Source organism: Schistocerca piceifrons, chromosome 4, assembly GCF_021461385.2.
Source record: "Schistocerca piceifrons isolate TAMUIC-IGC-003096 chromosome 4, iqSchPice1.1, whole genome shotgun sequence".
NCBI classification, from domain to species: domain Eukaryota; kingdom Metazoa; phylum Arthropoda; class Insecta; order Orthoptera; family Acrididae; genus Schistocerca; species Schistocerca piceifrons.
This window is the reverse complement of record NC_060141.1, coordinates 369,741,298-369,759,152: the sequence shown is the minus strand read 5'-3', so window position 1 is coordinate 369,759,152 and position 17,855 is coordinate 369,741,298. Positions and strand designations below refer to the sequence as shown.

At 43.4% G+C, this 17,855-nt stretch overlaps 1 protein-coding gene across 1 annotated transcript in view; it reads left to right on the top strand.

Annotated features, from left to right (window-relative positions):
- Window positions 1-17,855, top strand: part of LOC124796270 — a 41,851-nt gene that overhangs the window by 14,752 nt on the left and 9,244 nt on the right. The gene's annotated exons all lie outside the window — the stretch shown is intronic.

The following is a 17,855-nucleotide window of genomic DNA, read 5'->3' as shown; positions in this document are numbered from 1 at the left end:
GAAAGTGAATGCAACTCATCCACATTTTTTTCAACATCCAGAAACAGAAAAACACGAGTTAAAACCTATAAACGAAGCTCTACAAATCCTCCATATTACGCAGAAGATAGCATTCATGAACATCCTTGAGGAAATAGAGATACAAGGGGTAGTCGGAAAGTAATCCGCCGGCCGGAGTGGCCGTGCGGTTCTAGGCGGCAGTCTGGAACCGCGTGACCGCTACGGTCGCAGTTTCGAATCCTGCCTCGGGCATGGATTTGTGTGATGTCCTTAGGTTAGTTAGATTTAAGTAGTTCTAAGTTCTAGGGGACTGATGACCACAGCAGTTAAGTCCCATAGTGCTCAGAGCCATTTTTGAAAGTAATCCGATGGAGTGCGAAACGGAAACAACAGTGAAAATACGATGAAGCTTTGCACAAATGTGTTGGGCAGTGTCTCTAGTATGCCCTTCGATCGCGTCACGTCGCTCTTTTCAGTTCTGAGCGAACAGTGAGCATGTAGAGATGCTTAGAACAATAGTGTCTCCCACCAAGTATAAGGGCCTGGTGTGAGATTGCGCCTGATGTCATGCAGCCCACATAACATAGCTGTCATACGTTTTCTTCTGCATGACAATTCTCAGGCGCTCTCTGAAGCGGCAGTGAAGATGCTCTTGCAGCGTTTTCGATGGGAGTGTTTGATCACCCACAATAGAGCCCATAATTGCCTCTCCCTGAGCTTCATCTCTACTTACAAGAACCGATGGCTATGAAGACAACATTTTGGCTCAGACAACGAGCTTTAGATCAGCTTAGAGGATTGATGGAAAGCACAGCTGGATGCCTTCTATGACGAGGGTATAGGAAAGTTGGTACAACTCTACGATAAATATCAAAATCGGAGGGGCATACACATTTTTGATTTTCATTGTGGTTTCCATTTTGTGACCGATCGGACCTTACTTTCCAAATAGGCCTTTACATTCACATGCATACAGCAACCCCACAAATTTAGTGAATGAACAAACAGACCTAAAGCACAAAACTCTTTTCACATTATAAAACAAGAAAACGAGTAAAGTAATAAATCAGATGCTAAATAACACATATACATAATAACAGCGATAACAACATGAAGAGTATAAAACAGAGACACAATACCAACATAAATCATAGATAGTAACAAAATTATTACGAAAAAATAAAAATGTAAAATAAAAATCTCAAATAAAACTAAAACAAATTCCATACAAAAATAAAAAACAACCGAATTTCGACACATCACTTAGTTATAATGGTAACTATGTAAAACAATATCGCTGATCCACTGTCATCCAAGCTGTTAAGACAAAAATAGAATACCTAAAAACAAACTAAAATCAGATAGGCATCTCCAGTGTACATCTAAGGAGAAACTAACAATCCTAAAAAAGGACAGGACATTGCAGCAACGATATTACACATTCTACGATCCGTTTGGTTGCCCTTCATGTCAGGTCATCCTGGGCTTACATTTCAGCAAGATAATGCCCGCCCGCATATGCGAGAGTTTCTACGAGTTGCCTTCGTGCTTGCCAAACCCAGCCTTGGCCGGCAAGGTCGCCAGATGCTCCCCGATTGAGAATGTATGGATCATTATGGGCAGGGCCCTCCAACCAGCTCGGCCGGATTTTGACGAGCTAACGCGCTAACTGGACAGAATTTGGCACGATATCCCTCATGAAGACATACAACAATTCAAGTAATCAATGCCAAGCCGAATAACTGTTTGCATGAGGGCCAGGGATGGACCAACGTGCTCTTCATTTGCTCAATTTGTGAACCTCTTTCTCTTGAATAAATCATCCAGTTTTTCTGAAATTGTAATCATTTGTTTGTCTGTCCATGTATATCACATCTTTCGATTTCCGTCCCACTCAGATAATGCCTTCTTTCTGAGGTGTGTCTGGACTATGACACGAGTTATTATTAGGCTGATAGTAAAGGTGAAAAGCTGCACATGTTTCAAGCAGTATATGGAGCAATAAATAAAATACCTACACACAAAACTTGAAAAGATACAAAAATTAAATTTGATAAGTTAATTTGATAAAACTTTGGTGAAACAATTACTGCCGTATAGGATCGGGAATTATATAAGTAAAAAGAAAGACGACAGAAAAATACAAGGACAGACAGAGCTTCATGAGGAGAGTGAAGGGCTGCACAAGAAGAGATTTAATACAGAATCAAGATGTTCGAAATGAGTACCAATTTACATCCTGCTAATGAGGAAATAGTTAAACACAGAGAGAGCTGAAAACAGAAAAGAGGTGGAAGACTAGCAGGGACAATCTTGAATCACAGTCCGAAAGAAAGGAGAGATATAAGTCGACCAAGGAAACGATGGACAAAAACTTTGTGAAGACGAAACAGACATATAACTGGTGTCCGCACGTAAGACGACGACAACATTAAAAAAATATCACTAAGTTATCGATGACGACATCCGTCCGATTCTTACTGACATGTTCTCGAACTATCATATTACAAAAGTTCTGGTAGCAAATCACCGTAAATGCGGTTTAGGAAAAGTGAAAACTGAGTGTTTCGGCTTTGTGTTTTCTCTTACTTATGGCGTAACTAGTGGAAGTGGCAATGCTACTAAAAGGTTACTGGTGGTACGAAACATATAACGAGACCGCTAGCGCTAAGCGGTAAGCGCAGAGGAATGCGTGCCGGTTTTCTGAGTCGCGGAGAAAGTGCAGTGGCACTATTTGTACGTCCTGCTCCCAGCAGCTACTTCTACTGTTGAATGACATCTCTTCTAGATCTCAATAGACGCATGACCCAGCCTCTGCAAGGAGAGGCACACCGGTGATACCTCAAATCGAGATTCTAGAATGTCGTAGTAGCAACCTCAGAACAAATATTCTGATTCCAAAATTCAGTAGAACACAGTTCGGAAGTGTTTCCCGTAATATACTGTATTGTTCGTTATATTTCCAAATGACACTGTAATATTAATCCTACAGTTGAGAAAGATGTAACGAATCGAAAAGGTTACGAGGATCTACTATACTGGTGTTAATCTAACGAAGCTGAAGCAATGCGATATTTTACTACTTTATTATCTTAACGGAGTGTATCGCAATTAACAGCTAAAACTTAGACAACAGAAAGTATACCATAACAAAAGCATAAATATTCCAGTAAACAAAGATCCGAAAACGAACCATCTGCTAAATGACTGTGAATGAGTAAAGACACAAAGGAATTACAGACACTGGCTGTAAGTGGGCATAGATTTAAATCAACAGGGCAAGTTGAAAATTTGTTCTGGACCGGGATTCTAATCCGGGTCTCCTGTTCACTAGGCAGATGCTCTGACCACAAAAGCGTCCAGACACAATGGTCATCGCAGCTATTACCCTAGCACGCCACCCGTCAGATTCAAATTCTCAACTTATCCACACTAATTCATAGTGGCTGCTAGAATAGAAGCAGGCCGCCGTGGTCGAGCGGTTCTAGGCGCTTCAGTCCGGAACCACACTGCTGCTACGGTCGCAGGCTCGAATCCTGCCTCGGCACGGATGTGTGTGATGTCCTTAGGTTAGTTAGGTTTAAGTAGTTCGAAGTCTAGGGGACTGATGACCTCAGATGTTAGGCCCCTTAGTGCATAGAGCCATTTGAACCATTTTTTTGCTAGAACAGACATCACATATGTGTGAATTTGTAGGTACGAGCCTTCACCTGCTTCAGAACAAATGTATTTAAAACGCAAACTTTTTGAAATGTAGCTTTTCCTCATCTAATTTGGCTTGGATTTCAGCATGACAAGAAATGCAGTAATGCTTGAGCGCGTCTCATATTATGTTTAGAAATATTATTATGTTGTAGATATAGCTATGGGAGAGCTGGGCGAAATCGATAGGCTAAGGCATTCACATTTTTTTTAAGCTGAGAAGTAATAGAACGATATAAGTGATTATAATCTGCTACAACTGAAGCAAAATATCACAGAGTGTAAGTAACTTAAATATCACAGAGTGTAAGTAACTTTGGATCAAATTAAGTACTTTAAACAATTCAGTTTGCACAAAGAAGCAAAATGGCCACTTACTATTAAACTTAAAAATAAGGGGTAAAAAATTGTTTCAACAATGAAATAAATACATTTTATTGTAAATTATGATTTGAGTTAAATTGTTTCCACTTTTCACAAATAAAAGTCAAACCGTGTTCCTCAACTACTGTGCAGAGTTCGTGGCCCCAGAGAGAGGACGACCCGCCTTTAACTTGTACTGCACTTCTGGTCAAGAATTTGAAATTTTTTTTCGCAGTGTATGCATTCTCTTTTTTCATCGTTGTCGTCAAAAAGAAGCTCTTCCGAGGATGGGGTTCCTGCCCTTCGCCTTTTTCTTTTTACTGCCTTTCATCTCTTCGGCTGCTTTCCATTTTTACTTCTTTTTAGTACTTTTTTCTTCTCTTTCTTTATTTGCTACCTGCTAAGTAACCAGTTGGTGCTTGGCTGGTAAAGTGGCCAGAAGCCACCACCAAACTGGCAACTTTTCCCGCATTGACGCCATTATACAAAACTTGTATACCCACTGATAGCATGGCCAGAATTTCAATAAATAAAGTAGGATTATGGAGTCAAGGTGTGACACTTTAACACAATTGAACTAAACAGAAACAAGTCACATTCCCTCCCCACAATAACTGCACGAACTGACCGCTTACGTTACATCAGGACAACTTAAATATACAAAAATCATTAAAACTCTGAGGGTTTTGAGAGAAAATAGGTTGGATTTTGTGGGGTGGTTGGGCTCTCCAGGGAGTTAAGGAATTTCCCGCATCATTCCAGCATCTTATAGCTCCAAGAACCCCAATGGGCCCTCTGCCCGCCGTGGCCATTTTGACTGGCTCCCCCTGTATATAATTGTTTGTTTGTCCTCTGGATCAGATGCCACTGATGAGAGCCCCTGGGCACGAATAGCTGTCTGCCAAATTAAATATTTTACGTGCAGCTCATGGTATTGGTGAGATTTTTTTAACAAGTATTAAAGTGGTTTCAGCATTCGAAATATGGATTTCTTACAAGAGATCTATTAAATACCGCTTCGGAAGTGTTGTAAGGAATGAATAGAACCAGCAAGCAATCAGAAAATTCGTGCTGTTGCCATAAATATGTCTCAGCTAGAGTAATAAAACTAAATTCACTTGATATGAATTTTTGTTGAGGTGAAAGAGTTTGTTATTGGGTGTCATAATCAACTTTGCTTTGATAATCTGAAATCGACTACGAAATTATCTGTAAACCCACGCCCCCCGAATCTTTAAAGACTCGAACTCCCATGTATAACACAGCTTCAAATATCTAATAACTTCACAAATGAGTTAATGCGTTCAGTTTTTGACTTTTAAACATATAAGCGAGAAAAACTTTAGAAAAGATTTGAAATTTGTGTTGAACGTTTGTTGGAAGTCACTAAGTGCTCTCATTAACAAACATAGTCTGGATAATTTGCGCTCGGTTTTAAGGAAAAGATATTTTTTTCGGGCATCTCATTACATGACATCTTAACTCGTAAACTATGCGTCGTATAATGATATAATTTTGCACATGCGTTCATTGATATATGTGGATACTGTCTGGAAGATGTGTTCTCTATAGAGTTAGTAGGCCGACCAAGGTGGCCGAGCAGTCCTAGGCTCTTCAGTCCGGAACCGCACGACAGCTACGGTCGCAGGTTTGAATCCTGCCTCGGGCATGGATGTGTGTGACGTCCTTAGGTTAGTTAGGTTTAAGTAGTTCTAAGTTCTACGGGACTGATGACTTCAGATGTTAAGTCTCATAGTGCTCAGAGCCAGAGTTAGTAGTAACAAATAATAAATTAAAACATTATGCCTGATGCTGAACAACAAAATTAGTCCTTTCATAATTGTGTGGGAGGTGTCAGTGAGAAATAATTTCGTAAAGGCTTGAAATGAAATGTATAATTTGTTGCTAGTCGCTAAATGCTCTCAGTCTCAACTGCTGGATGAATGTAGTTCGGATCACGTGCTGCCTAAAGACACGTACTCAGTTTCCAACTGTAATACTCATCTAACTGTGATGAACCGTTAATGTAATATTACATCTCTTGACAAGCAGAACGTGACATGACTCTAAATTCGGTCAATAATAATATGCAATACTAAAAATGATATTTTTGTTACCACTGGAAGCCGTTAGATAGGCAACCTGCATATGGGACTGTGCACCGTGGACTACGACGCGGGTTAGCCGTTTACTAATACAGATACGAGCATAGCAAGAGAAAAGCATTTGACGAGCCCACTATGGCTCCAGTACATTTGGACATGTTTTTATAAAACAGCTATGCACCATCATTATTAAAGTGCACAGATGCACATATATGTCAGTAATGCTTTACATCATAGTCTATTTTATTGTTTTAAGCTGTAGACAAACTGCTAGTTGTATTTATGTTTTTCCCGTATTTTGCTGCAGATGGTCATTATAGAAACCAGTGGTCTTACGATATAAAAATTTGTGACCGTAGACGTGAAGTGAAGGAAATTTATTCTACACTATTGGCCACTAAAATTGCTACACCACGAAGATGACGTGCTACAGACGCGAAATTTAACCGACAGGAAGAAGATGCTGTGATATGCAAATGATTAGCTTTTCAGAGCATTCACACAAGGTTGGCGCCATTGACGACACATACAACGTGCTGACATGTGAAAAGTTTCCAACCGAATTCTCATACACAAATAGCAGTTGACCGGGGTTGCCTGGTGAAACGTTGTTGTGATGCTTGGTCTAAGGAGGAGAAATGCGTACCATCACGTTTCCGACTTTGATAAAGGTCGAATTGTAGCTTATTGCGATTGCGGTTTATCGTATTGCGGCATTGCTGCTCGCGTTGGTCGAGATCCAATAACAGTTAGCAGAATATCGAATCGGTGGGTTCAGGAGGGTAAAACGGAACGCCGTGCTGGATCCCAATGGCATCGTATCACTAGCAGTCGAGATGGCAGGCATCTTATCCGCATGGCTGTAACGGATCGTGCAGCCACGTCTCGATCCCTGAGTCAACAGATGGGGACGTTTGCAAGACAACAACCATCTGCACGAACAGTTCGACGAAGTTTGCAGCAGCATGGACTGTCAGCTCGGAGACCATGGCTGCGGTTACTCTTGACGCTGCATCGCAGACAGGACGAACCTGGTTGCACGAATGGCAAAACGTCATTTTTTCGGATGAATACAGGTTCTGTTTACAGCATCATGATGGTCGCATCCGTACTTGGCGACATCGCGGTGAACGCACATTGGAAGCGTGTATTCGTCATCGCCATACTGGCGTATCACCCGGCGTGATGGTATGGGGTGCCATCGGTTACACGTCTCGGTCACCTCTTGTTCGCATTGACGGCACTTTGAACAGCTGACGTTACATTTCAGTTGTGTTACGACCTGTGGCTCTACCCTTCATTCGATGCCTGCGAAACTCTACATTTCAGCAGGATAATGCACGACCACGTGTTGCAGGTCCTGTACGGGTCTTTCTGTATACAGAAAATGTTCGACTGCTACCCTGGTCAGCACATTCTCCAGATCTCTCACCAATTGAAAACGTCTGGTCAATGGTGGCCGAGCAACTGTGTCGTCTTAATACGGCAGTCACTACTCTTGATGAACTGTGGTATCGTGTCGAAGCTGCATGGGCAGCTGTACCTGTACACGCCATCCAAGCTCTGTTTCACTCCATGCCCAGGCGTATCAAGGCCGTTATTACGGCCAGACGTGGTTGTTCTGGCTACTGATTTCTCAGAATCTATGCAGCCAAATTGCGTGAAAAAGTAATCACATGTCAGTTCTAGTATAACATATTTGTCCAATGAATACCCGTTTATCATCTGCATTTCTTCTTGGTGTAGCAATTTTAATGGCCAGTAGTGTATTTAAAGGGTACAAATCCACACGTATGTCAGTAATGCTTTTCATCATGGTCTATTTTATTGTTTTAAGCTGTAGACATTCTGTATTTATGTTTTTCCCGGATTTTGCTGCAGATCTGAAAATGGTCATTACCGAACCAGTAGTCTTATGATATAAAAATTTGCGACCGTTGATGTTAAGTGAAGGAAATTTATTCTATTTTCGGGTCACTGTTCGATTTGCGACCATGTCGCAGTTCGAGAAAATCCCCCGATAACTATGCCGAACCGGTCTAGGCGCGGGAGAAAGGCAAAAGAAAAAGGAATGAAGAAATGGTAAGAAGCCGCTGAGAACCCGTATCGGATGAGCTGAAGGGGCCGTACGAGGCGGGCAGAGCGGCGGCTCCTGGGGCCCTGGAAGGTTCGTTAACCAGGAGATTGCCCAACGGCGTCAGAGCCGCGTCCAGTGGAGCGCGCCGCTGCGCCGCGGGTTGCGCCACAGCGCCTGCCCGCCCGACCGTGACCGGCGACTGTCCGCTGCTCCTCCGGAAGGCGACGCGAGGCTGCCCGGCGTTCCGCGGCGGCCGTTTCTCCACGCGGCGCCGCCCCGGTTTCCACCCCGTATTCGCGATTACCGCGCCGGAGGCGGACGCCCGCTCCGCTGCTGCCGACTCGCCAATTTTCACATCCGCTACAAACTCCCTGTCCAGCGGCTGCACACCTGCAGCTACTGTTGTGTACTACCTCGCACAGCGCTAAGGAGAGCTGGGCTGTAGGGTGGTGCAGCAGCTGTCGTTGTAGGGAAACTTGTCAGGACCAGAAATTGTTAGTGAACATGTCGCTTTAGTATACAGAGAAGTTGCAGCATTAGAAAATTGCAGCGAAATGCAGGAAGATCTGCAGCGGATAGGCACTTGGTGCAGGGAGTGGCAACTGACCCTTAACATAGACAAGTTTAATGTATTGCGAATACATAGAAAGAAGGATCCTTTATTGTATGATTATATGATAGCGGAACAAACACTGGTAGCAGTTACTTCCGTAAAATATCTGGGAGTATGCGTGCGGAACGATTTGAAGTGGCATGATCATATAAAAGTAATTGTTGGTAAGGCGGGTGCCAGGTGGAGATTCATTGGGAGAGTCCTTAGAAAATGTAGTCCATCAACAAAGGAGGTGGCTTACAAAACACTCGTTCGACCTATACTTGAGTATTGCTCATCAGTGTGGGATCCGTACAAGGTCGGGTTGACAGAGGAGATAGAGAAGATCCAAAGAAGAGCGGCGCGTTTCGTCACAGGGTTATTTGGTAAGCGTGATAGCGTTACGGAGATGTTTAGCAAACTCAAGTGGCAGACTCTGCAAGAGAGGCGCTCTGCATTGCGGTGTAGCTTGTTGTCCAAGTTTCGAGAGGGTGCGTTTCTGGATGAGGTATCGAATATATTACTTCTCCCTACCTATACCTCCAGAGGAGATCACGAATGTAAAATTAGAGAGATTCGAGGGCGCACGGAGGCTTTCCGACAGTCGTTCTTCCCGCGAACCATACGCGACTGGAACAGGAAAGGGAGGTAATGACAGTGGCACGTAAAGCGCCCTCCGCCACACACCGTTGGGTGGCTTGCGGATTATAAATGTAGATGTAGATATAGATGTAAACAGAAGTTTTACTTAACTACTAGCTTTCTTCAAGGGTTGCAAACAAACTCTACAAAAGAATAGACAGCACTAAAGAGCCTCGTGCAGCGTGAGCTCCTCCTTCGGCTACTAATGCACGAGCGAACTGCCGAAGGCTGACTAAGACTGAAGACTGTCGAAGACTGCGACTGAGACTGGCCGTGCAGCTGCCGCCCGCCATCCCGTATCACGGTGGAAGATGGCACTCGTAATCAGAGCCGCAGGCCACAGCGCGACTGCTGTCGGCATCTGTGCATTTCCATTGCCAACAGCAAGACGCTGTTGGGGCTGGTATCGATCTATGATAGCACAATAGCTACATTAATATTCCGCACTTGGACTGTTGATACTATTAAAAATATTGGGAACACGATATATCGATATTTTACAAACGTCATTGCCGGTCCACGGTATATCGAGAAATATATCGATATATCGGTATATGAACCATCGCCGTTTTGGCCTACAAAAATATCGGCTGCACATTGTAACTATACCACCAGTTTTAGAGTTGTACATTTAAGTACTGATTTGTTATTAGATATTCTGTACATCAACAGGCTAGTTGCCTGCTTATCCCTCTTAGAGCAAGAATTGAAAGTAAAGCGATGCTCGCTCACACTTGGCGCTGATACTTTGCTAACAATGGTAACTTCATGTCCGATGGGTCCGCCGTTCGGTTTCGTCGCATAGCGGATCTGTCTGGAACATTTCAAGTCGACTTCCCTGTTTGTTCATTTCAGCAAACGCCAGCGATCTATCAGCTGGAGTGTCAAAATTGCGCTGAGAAGTTAAACGTTCCAGTTTCTGTTGTTAGCGCCGAGCGCAAATGACGTCAGCATATTCCCTCACACGTCTCCGCCCACCGCGAAAATCAATCTTTTCGTTGAGATTGTGGCATCTTTTTCAGCAATTGTTTTTTTTTTTTGTTTTTTTTTTTTTTTTTTTTTTTTTTTTTTTGACGCAGCTGGTGTGTTATTTCTTTACATCGGAAATCTTGTTATTCCATTCACATCGCCACCTCCCAGTGCATTCGGACTTCTTCTTTGTACCACCTACACTTGCTTCACACAGTCAAAGAGTAAGACTGGGTGTGATGTCAGCTCAAAAAGTAGTAAGACTCCTTCACACAGTGAAGGTTAAATTATGTTCTACTGCAATTTCAAAATGACAGTTTCACACATTTAAGGAGAATTCCGAAAAAAACATAAAATAAAAGTCTGCACTCGATATGGTCATTTCGGTATCGACGTATCAAGGCAAAAACTAATGCCGATATACAGTGTGTTACAAAAAGGTACGGCCAAACTTTCAGGAAACATTCTTAACACACAAATAAAGACAAGATGTTATGTGGACATGTGTCTGGAAACGCTTAATTTCCATGTTAGAGCTCATTTTAGTTTTCTTCAGTATGTACTGTACTTCCTCGATTCTGATGATCAAATTGTAAATTTTCACAATCAACATGTGTGGGCTGACGAGAATCCGCACGCAATTGTGCAATCACGTCATCAACACAGATTTTCTGTGAACGTTTGGGCAGGCATTGTTGGTGATGTCTTGATTGGGCCCCATGTTCTTCCACCTACGTTCAATGGAGCACGTTGTCATGATTTCATACGGGATATTCCACCTGTGCTGCTAGAACATGTGCCTTTACAAGTACGACACAACATGTGGTTCATGCACGATGGAGCTCCTGCACATTTCAGTCGAAGTGTTCGTATGCTTCTCAACAACAGATTCGATGACCGATGGATTGATAGAGGCGGACCAATTCCATTGCCTCCAAGCTCTCCTGACCTCAACCCTCTTGACTTTCATTCATGGGGGCATTTGAAAGCTCTTGACTACGGAACCCCGGTACCAAACGTAGAGACTCTTCGTGCTCGTATTGTGGACGGCTGTGATACAATACGCCATTCTCCAGGGCTGCATCAGCGCATCAGGGATTCCATGCGACGGAGGGTGGATGCATGTATCCTCGCTAACGGAGGACATTTTGAACATTTCCTGTAACAAAGTGTTTGAAGTCACGCTGGTATGTTCTGTGGTGGTGGTGGTTTTTGGGGGAAGGAGACCAGACAGCGTGGTCATCGGTCTCACCGGATTAGGGAAGGACGGGGAAGGAAGTCGGCCGTGCCCTTTGAAAGGAACCATCCCGGCATTTGCCTGGAGCGATTTAGAGAAATCACGGAAAACCTAAATCAGGATGGCCGGACGCGGGATTGAACCGTCGTCCTCCCGAATGCGAGTCCAGTGTCTAACCACTGCGCCACCTCGCTCGGTGTACGTTCTGTTGCTGTGTGTTTCCATTCCATGATTAATGTGATTTGAAGAGAAGTAGTAAAATGAGCTCTAACATCGAAAGTAAGCGTTTCCGGACACATATCCACATAACATATTTTCTTTCTTTGTGTGTGAGGAATGTCTCCAGAAAGTTTGGCCGTACCTTTTTGTAACACCCTGTATATCGTTATTTTTTTGGAAGAAAATTCCGATATAGTGATATTTTATCAACAGCTCTACTCCACACGCCACCTAAGGGCGTGTCGCAAGTGGTACTTCTGGTACCACTAACTGATCCCGTCTACCCTTTTCCATTCACGATTGCGCGGTAAGAGTCTGTATCGGCTCTAATGTCTCGAATTTTCTCCTTGCGATTATTTCGTGAGATGTACGTGGGAGGAAGTAATATGTTGCCCGACTCTTCCCGGAAAGTATTCCCTCGACATTTCAGTAGAAAACCTCACTGTGATACACAACGCCTCTCTTGTATCATCTGCCACTAGAATTTGATGAACATCTCTATGATGCTCTCACGCTGACTGAAAGATCCCGCAACGAAACGCACTGCTCTTCGCTGGATCTTCTCTGTCTTTTCTATCAGTCCATCCTGGTAAGAATCCCATATTGATGAACAGTACTCAAGAATCAGTCTAACAAGGTCTTGTAAGCCACTTCTTTCATTTATGAATTACATTTCCTTAAGGTTCTTCTTATGAATCTCAGTCTGGCATCTGCTTTTCCTACTATTTGTTTTATGTTGCCACTCTGGATAGTTACTCCAGATGTTTTACGGTAGCTGCTATTTCCAGAAGTTTGTCATTAATAATGTACAGTAGTGGATTTCGTTTCCCATGCATGCGCAATATGTGACAATTATTCACGTGCAGGATCGCCTGGCAGTCCTTGCACCATTCATTAATCCTCTGTAGGTCATTTTGCAAGTCGATAATGTCTTTTGGCGTTGCTACCTTCTAATACACAACCGCATCGTCTGCGGACAGTTTCACAGAGCTCCCGATGCATTCTACTAGATCATTTATGTACATTGTAAACAGTAACGACGCTATCACACTCTCCTGGGGTACCACTCGAATCAACTTTATATCTCTCGATTTTGATCCGTTAAGAGCGACTTGTTGAGCTCTATCTGCAAGGAAGCCTTGAATCCAGTCGCAAACCTGGTAAGCTCGTAAACGGCAGTGCGGCTTAGTGTCAAACGCCTTCGTGAAGTTAAGGAAGACGGCATAGCCTGAGCGCCGTTGTCTACAGCTCTGTGGATCTTCGGTTACACGATAATCAGTCAAATATTAAGGCCGTAAATTCAACTAAATACCCAGGAATTACAATTACGAACAAATGAAATTGGAAGAACACAGAAAATTTTGTGGCGAAGGCTAACAGAAGACTGCGTTTTATTGGCAGGACACTTAGAGAATGTAACAGATCTACTAAGGAGACTGCCTACATTAAGCTTGTCCGTCCCTTCAGAATACTGCTGCGCGGGGTGGAATCCTTACCAGATAGGACTGACGGAGTACATCGAAAAAGTTCAAAGAATGGCAGCACGTTTTGTATTATCGCGAAATATGTGAGAGAGTGTCACTGAAATGATACAGGATTTGGGCTGGACATCATTAAAAGAAAGACGTTTTTCGTTGCGACGGAATCTTCTCACGAAATTCCAATCACCAACTTTGTCCTCCGAATGCGAAAATATTTTGTTGACACCAACATACACAGGGAGAAACGATCACCACTATGAAATAAGGGAAATCAGAGATCGAACGGAAAGATATAGGTGAATGTTCTTTCTGCGCGCTATACAAGATTAGAATAATAGAGAATTGTGAAGTGGTTCGATGAACCCTCTGCCAGGCACTTAAATGTGATTTGCAGAGTATCCATGTAGATGTAGACCTAGGTCTACATGGAGGAACAGAGAGAGCTGAGTTTCACAGGATCTCAGGTTGCGGAATCAGTGATGATTTTTATGAAGGAGATTTTCATTCTCAAAAGACGTCATAATACATGTGGGTAAAACATGTTCCAGAATTCTACAACAGACTGACGTCAACGATATAGGCCTATAATTATTTGCATCTGACCTACGACCCTTCATCGAAACGGGAAAGACCTATGCTTTTTTCCAGTCGTTAGGTACAATACGTTGCTTCAGCGATCTACAGTAAACTGCTGATAGTAGGGGAATCTCCATAGAACATAACCGTGCATTTCTACTGCGTTGTTATCACAACATCAATTTGAAAGATTTCTGTAAACTGCGTACCTTCATTCACCTCGTCCTCGTGCATTTCACAACTGACACCTAGTATGCTGCACACAAAAACACTACATGATCAAAAGTACCCGGATACCCTACGTAACTGCGGAATTGACCACTAGATGTCAAGAGTGGCGGACCCAACAGTATGAAATGAGACGAGGAGAATTATGCTGTTACTAGTGAAGTACTAAGAGAATGTGTCGGTCAGTGACTTCTAACATGGATCACTCACTGCATGTCAGCAGAGTACACTTCATCCCTTCTACAGATGCCCAGTGAAGTGAAAACGTAAAGGTATAACCACAGCTAAACCACGATCAGGCAGAGCCCATGTACTGCCAGACAGAGACTGTCGGTTGAGATTAGTGGAGGGTGTTTGTAGAAGCTCGCATAAAATAAGAGGAAGGAACGACTTGCAGTAAGTTCCAAAGAGCCACCAGCAGTCCTGACGGCGCCGGCCGCTGTGGTAGAGCGGTTCTAGGCGCTTCAGTCCGGAACCAAGCAGCTGCTACGGTCGCAGATTCGAATCCTGCCTGGCCATGGATATGTGTGATGTCCTTAGGATAGTTAGGTTTAGGTAGTTCTAAGTCTAGGGGACTGATGACCTCAGATGTTAAGTCCCATAGTGCTTAGAGCCAATTGAACCATTTAGTCCTGATGGCCCAGTGACAGCGCGTAGTTAAAAACGAATGGGGTACAGTTGTCGAACAGCTGCTCATAACTCACACATTCCTGTAGGCAGTGCTAAACGACGTTTGAGGTGGTGTAAAGAGAAACGCCGCTGGACAGTGGACGACTGGAAACGAGTGACCCGGAGTTATGGATCACGCTATAGCCTGTAGCAATCCGATTGTACGGTTAAGATTCCTGGAAAACATTAGGCGCCCTTATGCGTAGTGCCAACATTGAAGTACGGAGGATGTGGTGTAACCGTGTGCAGGTGTTTTTCACAGTTAGTATGTGACCCCTCAATGCTGTTAAGAAAACATTAACTGCGGAAGGATATGGACACTTTTACAGCACTGTGTACTGCGTACAGTAGAGGAAGAGTCTAGAGCCGATGATTATTGCATTATCACGACAATGCATTATATAGCTCTGCTCGCATACTTGGTTTCTGCCTGAAATAACGCTAGCGTGGAACTACCCGCTCTGCGCAGCTCTGGAGACGACGGCTGCTTCCGCGGCGAGAGTGGTAGTCGGCGTCTCCGGCAGCAGCAGCTGCTGCAGAGGGAAAGCCCGCCGGCCTACAACTAGGCGCCAATGCGGCGATTTTACGCCAGCATCCGCGTCTGCGGTTCGTTTTCTCCGATCTCATCGCGGCGCTTTTCTGTGAAACTTCCGCCCACTGCAGACACGCCATCGTGGTTCCGTATAACGAGATATACCAGTAAACACTCAGTTCTTTAAACAATCCAAGTCCCGTGCATAAAACGTTTTCAAACGTCTCATTACTTTACAGATGAGTTAATGTGTTAAATATAAGACGCTAAGCATGTACAGGAGAGAAACTTTTGTAAAAGATTTGAAATGATGCTAAAAATGTGCTGGAAGTCGCTAAGCGATCTCATTATGAAACCCTGCATGAATGCGGTTTGAATAATTTTAAGCTAGTTTTCACACATCTAAATGTTTATGACGTCATATCTCCTGAACCTTGAGTCGTTCAATGATCTAATTTTGTAGGCGCTTCAAGGGTATATGTGGAAAACGTCTGCAGACTGTGTTGCGGCTATGGTTCAAATGGCTCTAAGCGCTATAGGACTGAACATCTGAGGTCATCAGTCCCCTAGACCTAGAACTACTTAAATCTGAGTAACCTAAGGGCATGACACACATCCATGCCCGAGGTAGGATTCGAACTTGCGACCGTAGCAGCAGCGCGGTTCCGGACTGATTCTTCTAGAACCGCTCGGCCACAGCGGCCGGCTGTTGCGAATAAAGTCGTTACTAAAGAAGTAACAAATTAAAACGTCACGTGTAATGCTAAAGTTTATTGCAAGAGCAGTGTAAATGTAGTAAGTGATAAACTTTTTCCTCTCATCATTTTGTGGGGTGTTTGAAATTATGTGAAAGTTTGTTGGAAGTCGCAAAGTCCCTCATTCTCAAATGCTGGATGAATTAAGTCCGCGTATTTGCTTGCAGACAGTTATGCTGCGACAAAACAATACTCGTGTTGTTGTGTTAAAGTTTTAACGTAAATTTATATCTCTTGATGAGAATATTACAATATTTTAAATTTTTAAATCCGTTAATAATTACCGCGATATGTTGAATAGCAAATTTTTGTTGCCCCTGGGAGCAGCTGGATAGGCAACCTGCAACTTTATTTGCTTCTGTGTTCCAGGAGGAGATTAATGTTTAACGTTCCTTCGACAACGAGATCATTGAAGACTGAGCGTTCGGATTAGGGAAGGATGGGGAAAGGAAATCGGCCGTGCCCTTTCAAAGGAACCATCCCGGTATTTGCCTGAAGCTACTTAGGCAAATGACGGAAAAATGAACGCAGGTTTGAACCGTCGTCCTCCCGAATGCGAGTCCAGTGTGCTAACCACCGCGCCACCTCACTCGGTCTGGGTTCCAGGATAATCCCTTAGTAATATACAGGGTGTTTCACAGTTCATGTTACACACTTCTAGAGGTTGTAGAGAGGACTTAGTTGAGTAAGTTTTACATCCGAACCCATATCTGGAAACGCCATCCACCGACGCTACAGACAATCAAAGTTACAGGCGCCGGCTGCTGTACATGAATGTGTATATATATATATATATATATATATATATATATATATATATATATACGAGGGGCGTTCAGAAAGTAAGCTCCGATCGGTTGCGAAATGGAAACGACTATGAAAATCCGATAAAGCTTTGCACAGATGTGTTGGGTAGTGTCTCTAGTATAACCCCAGTTAGCATCACGTCGCTCTTCTCATTTCTGAGCTCGCAGTGAGTGCGTAAAGATGTCTAGAAAATAGTGTCTGCCGCCAAGTACGAGGGCCTGGTGAGAAATTTCGCCTGAAGCTATGCAGCTAACATTACATAACTGTCGTGCTGTTTCTTCTTCAAGACAATTCTCAGCCGCATTCTGCAGGGGCAATGAAGATACTCCTGCATCGTTTTCAAATGGAAATGTGAGATTACCCACAATACAGTCCGCAATTGTCTCCCCCTGAGTTTCATCTTTGGTCACATGAACCGCTGTCTTTGAAGACAACATTTTGACACAGACAACGAGGTGTAGGCCAGCGTGGAGAATTAGCGGAAAGCACTGGCGGCTGCCTTCTATGATGAGGCTATTGAAAAGTTGGTACAACGCTATGACAAAAGTCTAAGTCAGAACGGCGACTACGTAGAGAAGTAGCTGAAAGGTGTAGCTAATTGTTACAAGTAAAACATTTCTGATGTTCACTGTGGTTTCAATTTGGCAATCAATCGGAGCTTACTTTCTGAACAGGCCTCGTATATATATATATATATATATATATATATATATATATATATATATATATATATATATATATAGAGAGAGAGAGAGAGAGAGAGAGAGAGTGTTATATGACGATATTATAAACATTTTAGAAGGATGAAGGTATCAGTTTGAGGTAAGATCAGTTTGAGGTAAGGGACCCTGTCTAGGTGCTCAGTCCGAGGTGCTCAGTCCGGAGCCGCACGACCGCTACG